We start from the raw sequence: 23480 nt of genomic DNA on the forward strand, positions 1-23480 counted from the left end.
GCTGAAATACTCCCCCAAAAATCAGCATATCTAATTCGCGATCTCCAGCACTCAGAAAAGAAAGGGAAAAAACCCCAAACGCAGTACTGTAAAGAGATTTAAGGATTAAAACTTTTACATGGTTAATTTCTACATGATGTGATACCACAGAGAATTTGCACGTCTATCCTCTGTAAGACAAACACAGGCCACAGAAATCTTTGGGAGCAGTTTTCAAAAAACAAAATAATTATGCATAATTAAATAAGAACTACTACGAGATATAATTACTTGCTCGAAGAATAACAACATTTTGCATTAATACTAGAGTGAAATGCATGCAGAGGGTTATAATGTATCACTACCGTGTGTGTACAAATGCATTAAAAATAACACAAAACACCACTTCCAAAAATTTCCAAAAAGAATGTGGAGGAAAAAAAGCCCAAGTAAGTGCACTGTTAGATATGCTCTAATGTTACATTATTTTTAATCAAACACAAACACTACAGATCTCCCACTGAGAAAGAATTAGTCTCAAATACATAGCAGAATAATAGATTGTTGTTACTAAATATTTTATGATATTGGTAAATGACCCATCTAGCATAAATTTCTTTTTACTTGCTACCCCATTTTTCATGCACAATTGAAGTTTGAATTGCATAGGAATAATGGTAAAAACATTTTTACAATGAATTTGATCACAGAACTTACACAATTTATTTAGCTTGGTATCACAGTGATCCAATCCCACCTTACAAAATGAAAAAAACCTGCCTTTATTAACAATAAAGAAATAGAAAAACCCCCATTTATATTTAAAACACTGAAGTGTGTGAAGAATCTATAAAACAACTGACCTGTTCAAATTGTTGTTTTTCCAATCCATGCACTGTTTTTATTAATTAGGAACCAAACCAGATTGATCGTCATTTTATAACGTTTGACATATTCACTGTCTTCCCACTTCCAGCAGAATCTTCTTAAATTTCCCAGCACTGTGTTTTATTGCTGGTACCATATGCTTTATTGTTCAGCCACAAGAGCTTCACTCTGCACAAAGACTCATTACCTACTGCTTGCTGAGCAGCTTCGGGCTCTCTGAGGCTGCCTGTGTGATCACATGGGAGTTTTGTCTGAGAAAGCCAGGCATGCCACTGATTTCACCGGCTACGGATATTTTTATCAGCTGAGGTCTACTATGAGGAAGGAATAACAAATTCTAAGGCTTCTTTAGTTCATTAAGACAGCAGTTGTTATGGAAATCCCCTCAACTTTTTTTTCTTTTAATTATTATTATCACTCGCACTGTAACACTGGTCCAAGAAGAAATTCAAGAGATTTGTTAAAAGTAATTTTTTCTTGTGGGGAGTGGCACAAGCCATGCGTTGTCCGCATCGCTCTGCACACAGTACACACTGAAATTAATATTCCAAAGAGGTAATGTTTTGCCAACACTTAATCTGCCAGTGTTTATCCTTTATGTGGAGGACGAGCTTCCAAATGAAAAATGGTACCTAAAAAGCAGCCCCTTGATTTAAATTTGTCTCATCAGTCAAGGGCATTATCCTGTAATCTTTGGTCATAAAATGAGTTTTGCTAGCTTTAGTGAGACTACTCAGGTGAATAAGAATTGGCCATTTGAGCAGGGATTACTCTCAAATCCAAGTGACAAATTATGTAATACAATGAAGTCTAATCTCTTCTTGGTAATAGTTGGTGATGCTCTGGGGTTTGTTTCGTGTGTGTGCTTGTGTGTTTGGTCAGTTGGCTTGGGTTCTGTTGTTTATTTTAAACAAAAAATTATAAATATAAATAAAATTTTATAATGGTTGAAAACTTAATATTTACCTGAGTATTTCATGTTAGAATAAGTGAATATCGAAATTCAAATTACAGAAGCCCTTACAAAAAAAGGTTAATATTAATTATTTTTTTCACTGATCCATTATCAGTATCAGGGTTCCACGCTAGAATATTTGGAGATAGCTTGATTGCTACTGCAGAGTGAATTCCCTGAGTATTCTAATTTAAAACTAGCTTTCTACAAACAGCTAGTGATGATAAATGAACATCTCTCCTCCACCCTGAAAACTCATACTGAACACGCAATTATCCATAATATTAACATTGCGAAGATGCAGCTATTCTACAAAACAGTCAATTATCTCTAGAATAATTCAGAGCATTTTGATAACATATGATAGCAAAAGAAACTGTTTTCTCATTAACATTCCACAAATGAAATACCTCTTTTTTCTATTTAAGATCTCTCTCATTAGAATAAATGACAGCTTGTAGCTCATGGTTGGCATTATTCTGGTCCTATCAAAGTCAGTGGAAGTTTTGCTGCTGATTTGCATGGAAGAAGGGACAAGCATGACTAACAGATTCATTCGCCTTACCGTGTTGTCATGCAAATCAATGACAAAACTCATTTCTGTATTGTTCTTGGCATCTTGCTCGGTTTGTATTATTAAGGTTTTGTAACAGTTGATATGCAGTCTCTGTGATTCCACTGAATTATACAAGATGGTTAGTAACGGATTCAGAATTACTCACAACTAAATCCAGTAATGAATATCTTCTAGGCTCTCACATTCATTTCAGTTTTTAAAAAATGCCATTATCAAGAATGAGTGTACTTTGAAGTGCCACCATTTCATCTACCCAAAGACACAGACCGAGCAGATGTTTTGTGGCTGAGAACCTTCCGCATCTCTTAGGCGGGAAACACTACTGTGTGTACATTAATGAGAAGAAATGAAAGCACACTAGAAGGAGTGCTAACGAACAGCTGGTTTAGCTACAGCTATGCATATTTTTTTCCCCTGGCGATACCACTGATGATGTCACAATGCTGGTGTAGGAGGACATAAACAAAAGGCAGGCATTTTTGCTGCAGTAGCACTAGGGGAAAAAAGAAAACCCAAATGTTTGACAGATGGAAAGAACAAAAACTGGTCAGGAAAAGAGTACTATCATCACATTTTTCTGTGTGTTGTTATATACGCTATGGAACAGTTCTCAAATCCTGAAAGGTGGTTAGAGGAAGACGTGTTCAAGGACATGATACAGTTAAACCAGTTAGCAGCAAAGTGTTGTTTCTGCAGGAGACAATAGCAGCAAGCAGTCTCCATGCTGAGAGGCACCCTCAGTTAATCACTTCCTCAAGGTTGGTGGGGGGAGGGAGGGAAGCTTCAATGCTCCATAGTGGAATTTTGAATTTCCTAATTATAACTTGACATTTTTAGGTAGCTAAATTATACTCCATCCCATCCTCTCTTCTTACTGGGTTACAAAATAGAAGGAAGTCTTTGTCAGAGACACATTGCTGAATTTCTGCCCAAGCATACTATTGAGGAAAGGCATTTTTGCCATCACAAAAGGGATTATGGATCACCCAAGAGATTCACAGAAGCCAAAACCTAGGCCTCCCTTGTCACTCCACAGTAGGATGAGGTTCAAATGAGACAATATTTTCTGATACCCCTCCTTTAACAGCCAGGATTTCTTCAAGAGAATCCAAATTCACCTCTTCTTGAAACAACAGTGGGAGAATGCAAATGCTTAGCAGTCTCTTCCACCAAGGGTCTCCCACGGGAATCAAGGTAAGCAAGGGCTCTCTTTTCTCTAATAAAAGGTTTTTTGTGAATCCAAACGGAAACAGAATCAAGAATCTGCTGACCATCTGTAAATAAGGGTAAACTGTCAGATCCCACATCTACTTTGTAAGAAAAGCAATTAATAGGAACATTCTTATGCTTTCCCATTTCACAGAAGCTACAGCAAAAGTGAGTGAGCTGGCTAAGGAAATTTGGACTCTGAGTAATTACCATCATTAATAAGGAATAATTTTATAAATCCTGGTTTATTTTATAAATTAATTTTATAATTAAGTTTTAATTTTATAAATCCTGGTTACTCGATATGCATTTACACGTGAGTACTTTTATAAAGGTTAAATGCATTGAAATACATATCTTGGACAGAATTTAAAAACAAACAAAAAACCCCCCAAAAAACCCCAAAAGACCCAAAACCAGCCATGTATCACAAACCAGACTAAGCCTGTGATTTGAACTTCAAATCGTTTCCACCTTATATAACTACATTATTTTGTTGGGTATCACACTTAATCTGCTGTTCCGTATCCTGATCCATAATTGGATGAATCACATATGAATCAAAAAAATTATGGGAAGAGCACTGTTCAACATCATGAAACAAAAAAGGGGCAACTTGCACTCAGTGCCTTGTTATTCTAAAGGTTGGACTCCTGTACCTTGCAATAAAATGCAAGAGGTCCAGTTTCTCCAAGTACACCAGAAATGTAATAACTTCCATACCAGTTGAGTAAACAGAGGATTTTGCTGAAACTTTTACAGTCTTCTAGTGACAAAAAAGATTGAAGTCCAGGATTTATAAAATGTGTTCAGTGGACCATGCATGCTCTACTCCAGCTCTGTACAAACAGCATGGTTTTTATGCCATGGTTTCCAATTTATGAGCTACAGCAGCAGCAGCAGCAGCAGCTCTAAATGCCTCAGCACTGGCTTTCAGGTTTGGAAATAGATGATTTGTGGTCACTTCTTCGGTAAGATCTATAAACCTTGCCCATGCAAACTCCTCTAAATTGAATTCAGGATGAGGCATAGCTGCAAACTGTCCAGGGAACTCTGCCATTACAGAAGTTGTACAGAGTTAAAAAAGCTCACCTAAGAGAAAATACTGTGATATTAATTAAAGTTAACATCAGTAACACTGGGGTAGGATAATCTTAAGTATAAATTCTACATATTTCTTTGCAGACCAAATAAAATTTAATCAAATAAGTTTCCTCACCCTGGACCCAAATGTCCTGCTTTCTCTAGATACACCACAGTCCCAGCTAAACTATCTTCAAGTAGTGTCAAGTTAACTATTCAGTTCCAAATACTGGAGCTTGATAGATTTCTATAGCCTGCCATAACAAGAACAATGACATACTTTGGGTTCCTGAACTGCACAAAAAGGAAAATACTACTCATTCATAAATGGCATTCTCAACGAAGAAATATCGCCATGTTTTGAAATAAGAGTCTAGTCAGTGAAATGAATGGAAATAGACAAAATCTGCTTGGAAGGTGATGTCCTCAGATCAACAGACGGATGGAGAAAGCAGCTTATAACTGAGGGGCAGGCCTGTGAGCAGCTGTTCTGATTTCTGGCACTTGAGCAATCCCATCACCTGACTTCATACAGTGGCGCCTGGCATGTCAGTGTAAGGCTGCCAGTGCCGTCCTTCACTCCCACATCTGGCACCCTTACCCTGCAATGTCAATTTAAAGGACACCATCTATAGTTTGCTTTTTTTTCCTGACTCTTAATATCTGCTTGACCAGAGGCAACTTCTTAAATCATGCGGTAAAAGCTGGCACAGAGTAAGAGTGAATTCTCTTCACACATACTGTGGGGTAAAGCACAGCATACCCCTTCCCAATGATTTTTAGTACAACAGGTCTCAAAACCAAGATATTTTTAATGATACATTCTTGCTATATCTTACATAAACTACGTTTTTCCAAGATAAAATTAACCTCTTCCAGGCTGATATCCCAGAGGAGAGCACACTTCCTTCCAGAAAACAGCGCTGAAAAATATTATGCTTTAGAAGAGCTACTGTACGCAAACAAAAATATTCCTCTGCAGTAAACACATAAGAGTTTCTTTCTTCTTTCACAACCTTTCTCAAAACTGATAGTTAACTACCAAAACCAAAGAAATATTAGCTTTGACAGGCAAACTATTGTACTGAGAGGTGTATAGCCAAGTAGCAAAAGAATCTCTGGACTGCTGTTGCATTAGATGATGTGAATAATCACAGCAAATAATTAATAACATAATGCTTCATACAGCCATCGTTCGAAATGCCAGATGAGCATGGATTCTTTCAAATAAAACAAAGTAAGTTCTACTTGAAAGAGCAAAGTGGTCATTCTCTTGACAAAGACAAAAAGAAAAGAAAAGAAAAAATAAAGACTTAGAAGAAGTCAGATACTTGAAAAGAAATGGCCTGTTCTATCTTGTATGGCTTCATAAGCCAGCTTTTCTCCATCCAGTTTCCATGACACCTCAGACATTCCAACATGATCCATGCTGAGGAGTAATTCAGAACTACCTACAGCTATGCCTGGTGTGGTTAGAAATTGTAAGTCACAAACAGAAGAAACAAAGGTGCCTTTTGGTTTAACATACTTCTTACTCCACCCCTTTCCCGTGCTTGGTCACTAAGCACACCTTTTCTCATAGTATCATTTTCCAACTTACAAATTTCACTTGGCTGTTGACCAGTAAAAGTTTAAAATTAAATAAAATTAGGAGATAGTTGAAGCAAGCATGATAGCTAGTATTTTCTCTCTCCAACTGTTTGATTCTTCTAGTTCCCTTTTATGTACTGTAGTAAACCAAAAAGAAGCTTACTGAGTCAATGCAGTTGGAACAGGAAAAAAATCCAGGCAGAAGGAAGCAGACTGTCCTTCCTTACTGGACTTGTCATCAACAGAACTTCCTAAAGCACCACTGTTGCTAAACCAGCAACATTACCTCATTCCTTGTTTTCTCAGCTTCCACAGTGGAGCAGACAAGCTCTCTAGTTTTCATCTTCCACAGGAAGATGAATTTTTTATTGTTACAATCTTCAAATTTGTTCCCATCTACCATAAACACGAGTATTTTAATTTGAGCTGAGACAGATGAAAAGATATACCAGACACACAGACATATCAAAGCAGCAATGTAAATAGGTTTTTACATTTTTATAGCAGTTAGTTTATGAAGCATTCCAACTTAAAGAACAAGACTTTTCAACATACTATATAGAATAAAATACATAATGATACATAGTGGACTTCCAATCTAATAGACAAGAAGATACCTAAATTCTAAAATAAAAGGTACCTGCCTTGAATTACTAAACATCAGCTTAGGATCTCATTCCACAGGAAGTGAATCTGCTACAACACTTCTTCCCACCTTTGTACATTCCACTACAACACAATCATTTAAAGCTTGAAAAAATACTGAATTCTAGGTTGTAAGGTAGATTTTCACTGTTTCAAATAACCTTTAAAGCATAGAAACTGATTCCTCTTTAATAATTCTGTCCATTTCCATTTGGCCAGCATTGATTTCTTGCCCTTATGTGTATCCAGCAGAGCTTGAAAATAATTTTTATTTACTTCTTTGTTTGTCTACCAGCATCAGTGATAACATCAGCACAGCAGTGGGAATTTTATTGCTTATGCTGAGTCTTCTCTACCAGCAGAACATAACACAATTCCTCCCCAGCACCCCCTCCCCACACACCCCAAATGTTCCATGGCAGTAGCCAACATTAATAAAAGTAAAAGTCTTTTGCAGGTAATTCCCCTTCTCCTACCCTAAAAAACACAGTAATGATTTCACTTACCTTAAAATCAGTGTTAAAAAATTAGATGAAAAATCTTTCCATATATTTTAGCATCCAAAATAATTTTCCTAGCACATATATGCAATTTCCATCAAGTTAAAAGCTGAACTGCTGTACTTTTACAGCAAACTTTTTATTATGTCGTTGGTCATTCTAAGGCTTCAGAAAGTACATGAGTCAGCAGTGTGCACTCACAGCCCACAAAGCCAAGTGCACCAAAGGAGGAGTGGCCAGCAGGTCACAGGAGGTGATTCTGTCCCTCTGCTGTCAGAAGAGTCCACCTGTGGAACTGAGGCCAGCTCTGGGATCCTCAGCACAAGAAAGACACAGACCTGTTAGAGCAGGTCCTGAGGAGAGCCACAGATCATCAGAGGGCTGGAGAACATCTACTGTGAGGACAGGCTGAGAGAATTGGGGCTGTTCAGCCTGGAGAAGAGATTACTTCAGGAAGATCTCATTGTACTTAAAAGGGGCTTATAAAAAAGAGGGAGGGTCATTTTTCACATGGACAGATAGTAATAGGGCAAGAGGGAACTGTTTTAAACTAGAACAGGGGAGATTTAGATTAGACATAAGGAAGAAATTCTTTAGTCAGAGGATAGCGAGGCACTGGAACAGGCTGCCCAGGGAAGTTGTTGACGTCCCCTCCCTGGAAGTGTTCAAGGTCAGGTTGCATAGGGCTTTGAGCAATTTGTTCTAAGTGGGTAGCATCCCTGTCCATGGCAGAGGGCTTTGAATTAAAAGATCTTTAAGGTCCCTTCCAACTCAAGTCTACGATTCTATTCTATGAAAGTAAGCCAGTCCAATTCAGAAATATGCTTTCTAAGGAACACTGACTGTCATTTCTTTCATGTAGGAAGAAGATGGATAGCAGTATTTAAATAACCACATTCATATTAGCAAATCAGTGGACAGTTGCAGAGATCAAAGTGGACTGATTTATAATTTGATTACATAGTTTTCAGCTGCTGTTCAAAGACAAAGTTCAAAACACTGTGGTTTTGGTCTAACTTTCCAAGAGCATAAAGGGTTTAAGTGTAGTAGCCACGTGCTCTGAGACTGTGCAAGGATCAACATTTCTGCAACATGATCAAGTCTGGAAGTTCTTTTGTAGAAGTAGTTATTGAGTGACTGTTTTATCTAAGAGCTCTACCTAAAAGGGATCAGAACTAAATAAAGACTTTAATTAGAGCATTTTATAGCTCAAATATCTTTCAAGATTTCAGCATTTCAGAATCCATCATGATTTTTTTTTTTAAATTAAACTGTTTGAAACCTACCTGCTGCAGAAGTTAATGTTTCAGTTAGACTTTTTGTTCGCAATATTAAGTTGACACACTTATCACCCTGACAGCAGTACAATAGCCAAGGGCTGAGGATGTCAGGCTACAGTCCCTAAAGACTGCAGCCTCTTGTATTGGTGTACTTGCAGGGGAGGAATTTTTTTTCTTTTAAAATCATTATTCAACATATTTTCCAGTGAACACCTTAAAAAAGTAAATCAGTTTTTCAACCAGGATTACATGCAAATACTTTGTATAAGGATCACCAATTTATGGCACAGACAAAACTGTAGGGACGCAGATACCACCTGATACAAAGTTGCATCATCTGACAGTTTCCCCTGTTGCAGAAAAGGAGCAATTACCAACTCGGTGTGGTTTTTGACATCCCTGCAATGATTGTGATTTCTCAAAGGGATTTATTCTTTTGGCCTAACATCTTTAAGCACTGAGGATAATATTGTTTCCATCATAATATTTTTCTATTTAGGAACATGAGGACCATGTTTATTTCTGCTATATTAAGTTGAGATAATACTAGGCTTGTCAGATATTTAGAAATAGTGTAGTCAGTGTGTCTGTTTTGACCTTTCAGGTCACAGCAAAGGTGCAAGCTGACAGCACCAGCTGTCATTTGCTGTTAAGGGACTTTTACCACATCAACAGCTCCAAGCTCATAGGGGAACTCACCAGTTTTGTGACTGAAGAGCAGAAGAGTCAAGATCCTTGGTTCTCTCTTTCCATCTTCCAGAGTGGGCAGATTTCAGTGACACTAGCACTGTTCCAGCTGCCTGCCTGGAATTGCTCTCCTGCCCTTTGTCCACTTACAAAGGCTCTAGGATACAGGACTGCAAATACAGACTTCAGCCATTTAAGATTTCAAGAAATATAGAGGTTTGCCAGTGCCAACTGTTTTACTTTTTAAGAGCAAAAGACATTCTCACTGCCCTGGATGTCTTGGATTGAGAGAAAGGAGTGGCCCATTTACATTCAGAAAACATATTCTGTGTCATTTACAATGGCAATGAGTTCATAACTGTACAGTATGTATCCTGCAGTTCTCTTACTATCTCCAGCACTGTGAGAATTCCTGAAAAGCTGTCACATTTAGCTTGCTACATACTTACAACAGCAAATTGGTACATGCTCTGTGCTGATCTTCTTACTGTTTTCTGTAGCTGCAAAATTGCAAACAACTCGAAAATTTCTTTATGATCATAATCAGAGAGAAAGAGACCCAGATCAACAACTGCCAGCCTTGTCGTGACATGCAGTGTGTCAAGCAATGATATAGGCAGTTTGCAGAGAACAGCACTATGTTGAAGTAGACAAGCTGAGATGAGTGGGAAAAGCAAAACCTTTGAGGACAAGAGAAGGGGGTCAGAGACACAAAAGCCTGCCTACTTTTCTAGCTGCAGAAGTTAATCTAATTTAAAAATACTAATTTCCCCACAAACCTTGCCTGATGCCTTAAATTATTATACCAAAACAATGACAGTATTTACAACCTTAAAAGCGATATATAACCTAATATATAATCTTAGAAGCTAAGTATCTTAAATGTCAAGCAGGAAGCAAATAGGGATTCAGGACCTAGTGTTGCAGAGAAAACAAAGAGCTACCACTTGTCATCCTGTAACAGTTATTTTTGCATGACAATTGACAATTTTATACACATAATGGCAAAGGCAAGTTTTAAAAAAGATTTTAAGAAACAATTAAATACATTTGCAGGAAATGCTCCAAAACATTCAAAACAGCATGGGATTTGAAAATTTTAAAAGCCACCAGTATCAGTGAACCCTGACTGGTAAGTGGACAGGAAAAGATCAAAAACTTGCCTCTATTTCAAGAGGCAGAGACAAAGAATGCACATTTATGACAGTACAAAGTGATGCTAATGGGGATACAAATGGATGCATCAGCAGGTCACAGTAACATCACTTTTAAAGCAATATTGAGATATATGCAAGAACCCATTTTTTAAGGCCAGAATTTTGTGATACTGAGGTGGAAATTGCTAAAACGTCTGGATTGGAATTTTTTTTTTTTTTGCTTCACAGATGAGTACAGTCAACTGTCTTGGAGAAGAGACAAACTGCTTATTGGAAAACAATCTTACAATAAAAATCTGAGAGGGATACATATGTTGTTAGCATAGACATTATACATGAGCTTTTCTTTTTTTTAGATTAACCATAAAAAGTACAGATGGGAATGAAAAGGCCACTAAAAATATAACTTTATAGATATTTGTAAGATATAGAAGGAAAAAAGTGACTTTTCAAAAATAAACTTAGTGGCAATTAGAAGAATAAAAGAACCAAGAGTGGAAAAAAGCACAGGCAACCCAACATTTCAGAAGATGAAATACAGTAAATTCTTGAAGATGAACTGTGAAGGATGAGGCAAAAATGTTTATTTTGAGATCTAAGAAATATATTTTTATCTGAAAATAAGGCACATGGGTCCTAAAGTAAATGAATGACAGAGAAAAACTAATTGAATGAGAATACCAGAAATACCATACTGTGGCACTGAGGGCCAATTTATGCTAGGAACATAATTATCCATTAAAAAAGAAAAAGCAATAAAAAGGAATTCCCTTGCATCCCAACCCTCCAGCAAATGCAGTGGCAAAATTCACAAAGTGCAAAGTGCACTGAGCAAGACGTGCAAAACTGAAAGGTTTCACTCTGCTATACAAAACCAGAGAATTTGGTAAAAATATACCAGTGACCTCAGACTACTATCAGTGGGGATGGGGAATGCCAAAACCCGAAACACCAGACAAGCTGACAGCTGAGTCAAATACAGCCAGAACCAGAACTGAAAATTCCTGCCTGTCTGCACACACAGTGTTTTGTTCCACGCATACAAATAAGGTGAATCTGCCAGTGATATCCAACACTACGGTCTCTATCCAACACCCAGTCATCAGCCAAAGTCAAATCTTCTGAAAACAAGCCCAAAAGTTGTGAGGCCCACATATTAAATGTCAAACAAAATGTAGAGGAATTTTTTACTACACAATGGGTAACCAACGAGGACTCTCAAGCCATAGCCAGACTGCATACAATTCAGCAGTAGGAAGAAAAACTGGTAACAAATAGGATGCTGAGCACTTAATAAATGCTACACTATTGCTATTTTCAGTATAAAGGTGTTATTAGTACTTTAACTAATGGTTGTATTTCACAGCTTTTCTCTGGATTGTAAAAAGAACCTACTGAACTCCTAGCATTGGACTAGCAATAGAGATGTGAAATTAGTTTGCGTAATCAGTTGGATCCTGAAATCCATTTGTAACAAGGACTTCTGTGAGACTGAGCAGTTTAACTACTCCATACCTAGCATCTCCATTTGAAAAAACAAAATAAAATTTTTAAGAAACTGATCAAACATCTTACTGTTACTTATCCCACAATTGTGCTTTTAGTGGTTACAAGTAAAAGGTTTGCTTCAAGACCACCAGTTACAGAGAACCTGTTTCATTGAACAAGTCAAAACAATTAGAGAGAAAATATTTTGCACTTTCAGCAGTAACAGAGGTAGGGGGGGAAGGAAAATTATACTGGCAAGTCTGGAAATTTAAGCCTGATATGAACTTCAGGATTCTATTTCTAAGTTAGATCAGTAAGTGGATGGGAAAGTACTGTTTCTTCTGATACAGGGTGATATCCTGCCACTTGAATTTAAAAGACAAAATAAATTCTCCAGATGGGAAAAATTTAAAGCATCTAGCAGTATTTTAGTACGCATGAAGCGGTTAAAAGCCATTTATTCCTCCTCTCAAAGATAATCCCTACTAATTGCTCTAGTTGTGGAAATACATTTTGTGGAAAAGGATAATGAAGCCTACTTGTCAAATTGCTCATGTCATTATTTCACTACAGAATGCAAATACTATAGCCAGACCCATTCCCAGCATGCTGAATATCAGCCTACAGAAAAGGACCCTTGCATAAGCCACTCTGACCCTTCTTGCCAGTTTCTTCTGACCTTTCTGACCTCATTAGACTGGTATAAAGAAAATAAAGGAGCTGTTGGGTACTCTTGATGGATTAGAAATAACAAGAATGTGTCTAGGACTTACTTAAGTACTAAACTGGACCACTGAATTATAATGCTTTTCAAACAATCAAAAGGATAACAGGGACAGTGATGAAGAAATAGAGGTAGAAATAAATAGATTCTTAAAATATTGTGAATAGTATGCTTTTTGGAAATTGTTTATCAGCATCCTTAACTACTTATTCTGCTGCCACTTTAGATGGTTGATTTTTTAAGGCCCCATTTGAGTGAGAACAAATATTAAAAAACAATGGTCCCAGTACAATTATTCTTATTAAGCATCAATCCAACTTAAGCACCTTGCTGAAAGAGGGCTTTAATCTCCTCTGGTCAGATTTATTTAACGAATTCTTGAAATTCCCAAAGGAAGGAAACTCTAGAGGATAGAATGCAAGTCTCTGAATTCCCTGTGTCACATTTCAAACACTATATCATACTATCAACAAAATCTGTGTCTTACCAGACAAAAGGGTAGAGATACTATCAAAGAGCTTATTCTTTCCATAATACATACCTTCTTCAGTGGAATTACTTTGGATTTTTAAACTGTCTCCCAACCCTGAAATGGACAAGTCATGCATTTTTATAGCTTACATCATAAGCAGTACAAAACCTACAAATTAATTTTGGTCTCTAGATAGTGGATTTTGCCATCCCAAATAAACAGTTATTTATTTATTTTTAGCTAGTACTGGCATCTGAGTAAAACCCTGAAAAAGGAAACCACAGACCACAACTTATAACAAAACCCCCAAGTTCTACAACATCAATTTTGTGGCAATTTCAACATGGGACACATGCCTTTTTATCTTTTTATTCTGTATTTCTAATTTCTAGGGAAAAAAGTGCTATGAGGGAATTTATAGTCACAGAAATCTTCCAAGTTCTCATCTATTGTGATTTCTAATTAAAAACTCTTGAATTTAACCACTGGAAAGTATTTATGGGAAGAGAAGAATTTTTCCTTTATATGCTTAACTACTCCTAAAAGAAGGCACAAGTAGGTAGGTTGACCTCAGCCAAAGGGTTCAGGCTTTATTATGCTATGCATTAAAATGCAGGCACTATCACATAAAATTAAATTATGTTCTTTTTAAAAATAAGACTATGTCATCATTTGTTCCTGAAATATCCTCTGTTCAGCTGTCTTGCAGTTTTATAGATCCTGACGTGGGAAAACTGTTGCATTTGTGATAGTGGTGATTGTCCCCTTCAGAAATTTATAGCCTTTGGTAAATCTCTGTATGTCTCACATCTCTCCTGTGCCGAGTGCACAACCCAGCCCTGAGCCAGCACCACTGGAGAGGCTGCAAACAATGCATTTGTGCAGGAACTCTCATTGGGCTTCATCCCCATGAGCTAAAACATCTTAAAGCAGCCACTGAATCCAGATACTGTCATACTGCACGCAGAGCTAAGTTAGATGACACCACGGTTAAAACACAATCAGGTTGCTAGCACAGATTTCACAGTTGCTGTATCTGGGCAGCTGTTCTAGCACAATTGGATTAGTGATTTATGCTGTCTCTCCACTCTCCCCATTTTAAGACTGAGATTTGAACATGTAAATTTTTCATCCTCATCACTCTTCAGACCTTGTGAATGCAAAGTCATTTCAAGACCTGTAGAAGTGTTTTTGTTTGTCTTTTGTTTGGGGGATTGTTTCCTTTGTTGTGGTGGTAGTCTTTTCCCCTTTGTTGTTAGCCAGGGATTGTGGTGTGAAGATAAATGGTGGACAAGGACCTTGTGTTTGGATATTTAAAATAAACAAACAGAAAAGCCCAACAATAAAGCAAACCAACCAACCAACCAACCAAAATCAAAGCAGAATTGTAATCAGCTAGCAATTCCTTCCTCTTATGTGTGATATGGGTAAAACCTGTTTCTTCAAAATTGTGTTTGTCATCTTACGTCTTACATTTCTATCATTTGTCTGCCCTGTAGCTGAAAGAGAAATTCAAAGATCCCACCTATTTGAGGTTAAATTATTAATTTTCCCAGCTTGACCTTGTTTTGGAATAAGCTTATTCCTATGAATTAGCTACAGCAGTTAACCTGCCACTTAAAGAGCACATAGAACAAAATTACTCTTCACAAAACAAAGGGCAAGGTGAGCAAACAACAAAAAACCCACCATGCCTGCTCTTTTATCATTTTACCTATACCATTATCTCATGTATTAGATAGGTTACTTATGTTATTTACTAAATAAAGCCCAGAGAAAGAATCCCCTTCCAACTCATCTCCTACATAGACCAGAAACCTAACTCTGAGTACCAGAGGGAGAAGCAGGGAGGGGGTGGGAACTCCTATCCTTCCTCCACATCTCAGATCAAACAATATGACAAATTGTCACACTTAGACCCACAAAAACCAGACAGGTTTAATGTCTGCATTCGTATAATGGTTAACCCCTAAATCAAACAGCTGACCCTTCAGAAGAAGGGTTACCTACACTCATGCTTTCTGATTCTTCCTTCATCAGTACATGTACCATTTAAAAGTAACATTCTAATAACAAACAAGTAAAAGATAAATACCCATTTTCCAATATCCGAGAAAAGCTTACATGAAATTATGAATTAGTTATCCAAGAGAAGATGCTATCATTGTTTTCTTGCTATTTATCAAGCATTTTAAGTTACTTTGTGAAATTATTAAAATATTATGCTGATTACACACAGTTCTCCTGAATACCACTTGAGGTGTGTTGGCCAGCTCTTTGTAGCTGAATAAATCATATCCCTCACTTCCAGTCTCTGGAAAAAATAAATCACACCATGATGTGACAATTAAAATAAAAGCCTTGAAAGTACCTCTTCAGATAACTTGGTGTTTCCTTTTCCAAAATATTAAACAGCTGATACTTTTGCAAGCAAGTGACAAAGGATGCAAATATACAATAATTAACTTATTTACAAACATGTACAATAAGTTAGGAACATTTTACCTGCATAAATCTAATTACACTGGAAGTTGCTGATGTATACTAATCCAATAGGTTTCAGCATGAATTTTAAGCATTTTTAAACACAAAGGTGCAGCTGGAAAACTGATTTTTTTTTTACTTACGTTCTTCCAAAATTGCTAACCAAAATCTCTGCAGAGATGTAAAATATAGCATCATGTTTTGTACCATCAAATGGTACAAAAATTAAATTGGGCCTGTATAACTGTAGAGATATATGCACGTGAATAACTGCTACTGTACTAATGACCTTGTGATCTCAAAGAACGCCAGTTTCTCTCAGGAGATTTTTAGACCTCTGAAATCATGTTTTCAGTCTGTAGACATTTCCTTAATCTGTACTTAAAAAAATGAAATTCATGTCTCGTTACTGTTAAGATGATACCAACAAACTCTTAGAATTGCTATCAAAAATTATGTGATGTCAGATGCAGACTCACAGAATTAACAGAAAATTCCATTTGTTTGCAATGAAACCAAGTTACCATATCAGGGTGAAAAAATTCAGAACAGCATATCGATATATAAAAAATAAATGATCATACAACCTTTGAGCACACAGCCAGTATGCACATTTGATTTCTGGTACACATGAGGTAATTCTGCTCTGACACAACAGGGAGTCTGAAAACCTTCCTGTATTTCACGGAGCAGGGCAAAATTCAGTAATTGCAAGGACAATTAAACATTAATCCTGCTTACCATGGCAGGTGACAGACTTGCCATCTGTTGAAGTCCTTAAAGTGAGGTTGGATGTCTTTCTAAAAGACGTTTTTGGATATAGTTTTTAGAAAAGCAAAACTAAAAACAAACTAACATTTAATCCATACTGCAAAATTGTGGTCATCATATAGGTAGAAGGGACTGGTGGCACAAGGCAGTGACAGTACCAGCTCTGCCATTAGAAATGCCTGTTTGTGCCTGTCATGGTTTAACCCCAGCCAGCAGCCAAGCCCCGGGCAGCCACTCGCTCACTGCCCCACCAGCAGGATTGGGAAGAGAATCGAAAGGTAAAAGCTGGAAAACGCATGGGTTTAACAGGGAAAGAAAAGGCCACACATGCAAGCAGAGCAAACCAAGGAACTGATTCACTGCCTCCCATGGGTAGGCAGACTCAGCCATCTCCAGGAGAGCAAGACCCCATCAAGGGTAAGGTTACTTGGGAAGACAAATGCCTTCTTCCTTCTCTCCCCCACTTTATATGCTGAACATGCTGTCATGTGGTCTGGAATGTCCCTTTGGTCAGTTGGGGTCACCTGTCCCAGCTGTGTCTCCTCCCAACCTCCCAGGCACCCCAGCCCCCTCGCCAGGGTGGCCGTACAAGGAGCAGAAAGGACCTTGGCTCTGTGTAAGCCCTGCCCAGCAATAATGAAACACCTCTTGGGAATCAGGGCTGCAACGCTTGCTCTTGCGACATTCTCTTTAAAGGATACATAAGAATTTTTAGGATCAAAATGATTTGAGAAAAGAAGTATTTGATCATGATACAGAAGTGTAGGTGATAATTAAATTCTGCATCATAAAGACAAACTAGATCAACTCCCAAAAGCATTTAGTACTGCTGTTTCACACAAGTAATTAATATTTCTTGCCAATAGTACTGCTGCTGTTTGCATGTATCAGAGTGCATACAGATGGACATAGAGCACACAATTTAAGCTTTCTGAAGCAAAAAAGAAGATAACAAATAAAAAATGTTTTATTTTTTGAGGTATGCAAACACATGAGTCTATAGCTAATCTAATAACACATGACTGAAGTGATGGTGCAAAGCATGCTGTGCAGCATGGATGAAACTGAGTGGGCCGTATAAAATTCAAAGCAATAAACAGGCTACAAAAGATGCGTGGGCAGAGAGGAGAAAGTGGAAAATATAGGAGAAATTGGAAGGTGGTTCCATTATCAGCTGCAGGATGCATATGATGTATGGGAACAGTGAGGAAGAACTGCAAAATATGGATCTGAATAGATTCACTTCAGCCTTTAGTAGTCCCGCGAAGTGCCATGATAGACTCTCACGGCTATGAGAGGGTTTTAGTAATTAGCAGGCGATCCATTAAGTTACGAAAAAAAATTTGGTTTCAAAATGATTTGAGGAAAAAAAGGTTTTGATCATGATATTTTTCTTTTTCCCTTATGTTTCTATTGTAGATTTCTCTTTCATTTATGTGAAACTAAAGATTCCTTCCCACTATAAAACACACGAAACAATTCAAAGTAAAACAGTGCATTTATCTGAAGACTACCGAAGTCACTCCAATAAAAAAAAAAAAAAAAAGTAAATCCTTTCTCGAAGAACCTATTTTAACAAAATAAAAAACAGGCCTGGCTCATCTGCAAAAAAATTCTAGACAAATCACAACATTTAATGACTTCCTTGATCCAGCACCTACCCTTCTGTGTTAATCTCATTGTAAAAATGGAAATTTAAAATGTCAACTCAATTTTTACCTGAAATGTCACATTTTGTCATCTCTCCTAGCTGCTCTTCTGTCTGCAGAATATTCTCATTTTTTGAGAAATTTCTCACTTCCTTAAAGGCAATGACAAGACGAATTTACTAAAGCCAAAAGCATTTTTGATGCTTATTCAAAGTCCAAAGTTTGGGTAGCTTTATTCATACCGTAGCCTACCGACTTGTAATGTTAGTGAAATAGATACATTCTCAACAATGAGTCTTTCCACTGCAAGCCATTATAAGCCACACACTGGTAGCCATACAAATAATACATTATTAAAATGCAACTGTAATTAATTAAATGGTATTACCTTATTCCTAAGAACATACTCTTGGACATGACAGCAAAGGTAAAAATTGCTACTAATTTTAAACAGAAGTAGAACAATGAAATGGTATCTCTGCTCCAAAACTTTTTATGTCCATTCCACACTAATCACTCAAAACTAATAATATTATTTAAGTAAAACAATGTGTAAAAGATTAAAAATAGTAATAGAAGTCAATGGGTGGGGTCCATTTAAAAAAAAAAAAAAAAGACACAAGATCACTTTTTTGGTAAAATGTAGGTCACCTATGGTTGCCATAGTAACCACTGCTGAACTACTGCTCTACAGATGACCACTGCCTATGGCTGCTTTCTTTGCTAGCAGTCATACCTCAATTAAAATAAGAAAGAGCTTGGAATTGACATTAGTTTAGTTGCAAACAAAATTCCTGCTTAAACATTTTCAAAAGCATGTCCTAATATCCTTGTCTAAATAAAATACTCAAACAACCAGTGGAAAATACACAAAACCCTAATTTTCAGTACTAAAAAACCTGTTCTTTGTCTGTATCTCAAGCCTGGAGTTTCCAAAATGGAGAGAAACAACTTTACAAGAAGGTGCAATACAAAAAATATTTATATGGAGCAATTCACTAAACATCAGTAACTCAGAAATTCAACAAGGACTGCCATCAGGCTAAGCTGTCTCTGACAATCTCTAAGCAGGTCCTGTGACTGTATTCAGTACCTTCACTGCAAGGGGGGTTAGTGGCTTGGCACATTATTATTTTGCACACAAGCACCCAGTGAAAACGAGTCACGTAACAAGGCTGGAGCCATGGATAGTTACAGTTGAAGCCTCATTTGGGATGAAGTCATTGAGTCTTCAATAAGTTTGATGGTGAAACTCCCTTTCTCACCACTGTTACTCTGGGGCATACATAGTTGATGATGAATTCATTAAAATACAAAAGATTCCACATTATAAGAAGAGTTTTAATTGGCTTTGATAGTGAACTGGGAAATAACAGGACTACAAGCCAATGTCCTTGATAACTGCTAACTGGTTTTCCCCTCCAGAAAAGTCATACCACTATTATGTAAGTTCCGACTAAATGAGCTCCTTATCTTCTCTTTTTTTTTTGGTTTGTTTCTTTGTGGGTTTTTTGTTTGTTTGTTTTTTTCTTTTTGGTTGGTTGGGGTTTTTTTGTTTGGTTGGTTTTGGTTTTTGGGGTTTTTTTTGCTACAGGTATTATAAAAACTCTGAAATACAAACTTTGAAGTCTGGATGCTACCCACATGCCTTAATGCTATTAGTACTACAAATACATTGTGGTAGGGTAGCATCAGTATTCACACAATCAGAACACCAAAAATGCGGCATATTTAGTGAACAAAAGAATGATGATCAATATTGTTGAATACCATCAGTGAAGAATCACATCCCCTCACTTGCTCTAAATTCTTGAAAGCTCAAAACAGACAGATGAACAGGTAGATGAACACAGGACACCACAGCAAGACTGCTGGGAAGCCAAACAAACCCTCATGGAAGAGAGACAGCTGTGAAAGCTTTAGAATCAAACAATTAATGTAACTGTTTTTAATTCACTGAATTGGCAAATTCCAAAGAAATTATAGCTTGTTTATAGTCTCCTAACCACACCTGCTGAAAACATCACCACAGTATTTTGCAGGGCGGAGGGGATTGATATTCAATTTCTTTATATTCCTGTAAGGATCAGAACCTTCAATACACCTTCACACTTGGTGCACATCAGGGAACTGCCCTGAGCACCAGGACATCTCAGCAAGACTACAATACACATGGGAGATGAGGCTGGTCTACAGAGGAAGAAGAAAGCAAGAAGTCAATACAGCCTCCAACAAGCAGAACACTTTTCTTTTTCCCTAATGTTTCAATCAAAGTTCTTGAATTCTTTGCCCATGGGTCAGTAATTTCCATGGATTCATTCTCCCCTGCAGTCATACATTCACTGTATGTGGTTGCTGTCTTATATTGGAGAAAGTCACTCTGCATTATCTGTATGCAGATACAGGCTTTCATTTTAAGCAGGTCCAGGTCCCCAGGAGAGCCAAAAAGTCCAACACAAATCATGTAAGAAAAATCAGAATATAAAACTCGACCATTGAAAGCTGGTAAGACAGAAAACAGAAATAAAATACAGATGCATCTTTCTTGTAAGCATTAGAACAGTTTCATTATGAAATCACCAAGATAAAACTACTAAGTTCATCTGCTTGTTAATTCTGCTTTGCAAGCAGAACTGCCAGTCTATTAAAACAAGCCACAAAAAGAACAACCATGCCAAACCCCACAGAAGGCTGTTCCCAGCTCACTACTAGAGACTTAAGATCTCTTACAGCATGTTCATACAAACAACAGCTGTATCAACCCATAGAGAAAAAACCTTTGAGCAGGGACAAACCCCTGGAAGGAACTTCTGAAAGAAGATCCACTATCAGTAGAATCTGTGCCTTTATGTTGCTTTCCTTCTGGAGTTAACTCCCCTCAGTCATCCCTATTGCTAAACTAGTGCTTGGCTAAATCAGAGCAAAGAACAGCAGAGCAACACTTAGTAAGGAGAAAACACTGCACGAAGGCTCCTGCACTGAGGGTGCTACAGTCCGAAATTAGTTATAAAGTTTACTGTAATGGACTATCACAGAATGGTTTGGTTTGGTTTGGAAGGGGCCTTAAAGATCATCTAGTTCCAACCTCCCACCCCCAGGCAGGGATGCCACCCATGAGGGTGAGGCTGCTCAGGGTCCCATCCAACCTGTTCAGTAAAACAACATACGTTGTTAAAAGCACCGAATCTAACTTTAAATTTCAAAACGTCTTTAAAGCCATCTTTACACAGACTGGCAGGAAACACTGTAAGCTAGTATAAAATGAAGCATATGTACTAATCATGGCACTAGATAAGGAGACAGGATATTGCAATAATCTTTCTGAAGCTTCATTTGCTTTGTAAGAGTACATAAGGCAATTCAAAGAAAGCTGCTGAAGGCCACTGGGACTCTCACTAGGAGTAAAAGTGAGCATTAGGATACAGCAGTCTAGAGAAAGCAAGCATGAAACTTCTTTCAGACAAAAATGAATCTATTCATAGTTATAAACTGGTAACAGAAAAATCCATTTTTTCCCTGCTTTGTGATGTGATTCACCAATTACTTCCCTACAGAAGCTAATGCACTGGTATCAGGCCACCCACAGCTTTCACTGGTATCCAAATGTTGTCATAATGCTTCCTTGTACCTGAAAAAAGGACAGCTTCTTTTAGTACCCAAGACATCTTAAGGTTTTTTTACCCTTAGAAAAACGTTTTAGAATTCTGATCTTATTTGACAAAGACCATGGAGCAAGTCTTCACTAAAATAAAACTCATCTACTTCCCAATCTTATCATTTCTCCAGAGAAGGATGTTAGCTGAGACTAGTTCAAATCCAAGCCAGAAGTTAGCTGAAAAGAAAAGCTTCTGAAAGAATTTGAAAATCTATGAGCTTAGGTATGTTCATCCCTCTTTTTTAACAAAGCCATGGTCATCATGATCTTGCATTTCTAAAATTGCATGTGTCACTGGTGAGAGAAAAAAGTAACTTTATATTCTTCGACTTTATAATATAGATGGTAAAGTTACTAAAATTATTTTGTGTACTGTAATAGCATCTAGAGACAGCAACTGCTATAAAAAAAATCTAAAACCAGTAGCTAAGGGATGATCTGGTAAAATTTTAATTCTGTAGAACAAATCAAGGACAATATCTAACCCTCATGTTTAATTTTTATCCAATATCACAGACAACAGTCGATCAGCAAATAGAATCCCATACATTAGAATGTATGAACTAAGAATTGCCTGCAAAAGATGGTTCCAGATCTGCTGACAGTACACACTCCTGAATACAGACCAGGCCTTATACATGTGTTCTGAGTGCAAGGTGCTTTTCTCTAACTAATAAATGCAGCACAGATACGGATGTGCTGTAGAATCAAAATCAACATTTCCCAGTAATCTTCTAATTTGTTTTTGAAATATGTTCCATATACATCAATGTAGTGAAAGAGGATGAGTCATTTTCAATGACTAAGAATTTGCAAACTCCTGGAGCATTAAATTCCTTTGATCTTGAAAAGCTGGCTCATTCTCATTCTGTTCATTAGTCTCCCCCTTTTCCCAGTTTTGAGCCAGCCAATCTGTAGCCCTTTCTGCAAGCTGACATATTTACCAAGTAAAATCTGTTTCCACTGCTTTCCTGCTCTTACTGAAAAACACCCTGTTGCTTGTCAAGCTCCTCATCTCAGGGAACCTCCTTCTCTCTTCTCCTTCATACATGACATAGTCCACAAGCTGTCTTCCCACCCTGATAAGTTCTTTATTAGCTCCTCTCTCTATTTCCCCAGTAACCACAAATTGTTCACCTGTGCATTCTGTTCATCTCTTTTTTTTTTACTCCCCTCTAATGTAATTTCATCATTAGTTCCCAAGTACCATTTTGCTGATGACTCACAAAAATTGCCCGAGAATCTCAGAAAAGAATCCAGTTGTGTTGCTTTGAACCATGTCTTGGAAAGTACCTTTCTTTAAGGTTTAACCTGGGAGTGTCAATACCTACATGGTTTGAAAAACGCGAATGTCTTAAATTGTAAGCATAAATTATCATTAATGTTCCAGAAAGTTATTTGGCAACTGTAATAGGGCTATTTTCTCATCTGCTCTATCTGAAAAATTAGTGTATGTGGAGCATGCCACAAACAGGTATCCACATTTAGACAGCAATTCAATTTCAATACTGATTAGCAAAAAGCATCTTGATATTTTCACTCTACTCCTTTGATGGAAAAATACTTTACAGCTCCAAAAAACCCTTTAGTGCTTGATTCTTTACCAATCAAAAAATCGCAGTTGTCATAGAAACTGTAAAAACTGAAGTCAGTCATGACATAATAACAGGGCAATGGAAAATGTCTG

The 23480-nt window shown here is 37.3% G+C and overlaps 1 protein-coding gene across 5 annotated transcripts in view; it reads right to left on the bottom strand.

Annotated features, from left to right (window-relative positions):
• CSRNP3 (cysteine and serine rich nuclear protein 3) overlaps nucleotides 1–23480 on the bottom strand; it is an 88997-nt gene that overhangs the window by 47050 nt on the left and 18467 nt on the right. Inside the window, exon 1 of one of the 5 annotated variants that reach the window (XM_008634802.2) lies at nucleotides 843–1198. The exons of the other annotated variants lie outside the window; for them this stretch is intronic. The gene's annotated coding sequence lies outside the window, so the exon portion shown is untranslated. Of the gene's footprint in view, nucleotides 1–842; nucleotides 1199–23480 lie in introns of those variants that run through there. 5 annotated transcript variants of the gene reach the window in all.

This window comes from Corvus brachyrhynchos, unplaced genomic scaffold (genome assembly GCF_000691975.1).
Source record: "Corvus brachyrhynchos isolate BGI_N302 unplaced genomic scaffold, ASM69197v1 scaffold255, whole genome shotgun sequence".
Classification (NCBI taxonomy): Eukaryota; Metazoa; Chordata; class Aves; order Passeriformes; family Corvidae; genus Corvus; species Corvus brachyrhynchos.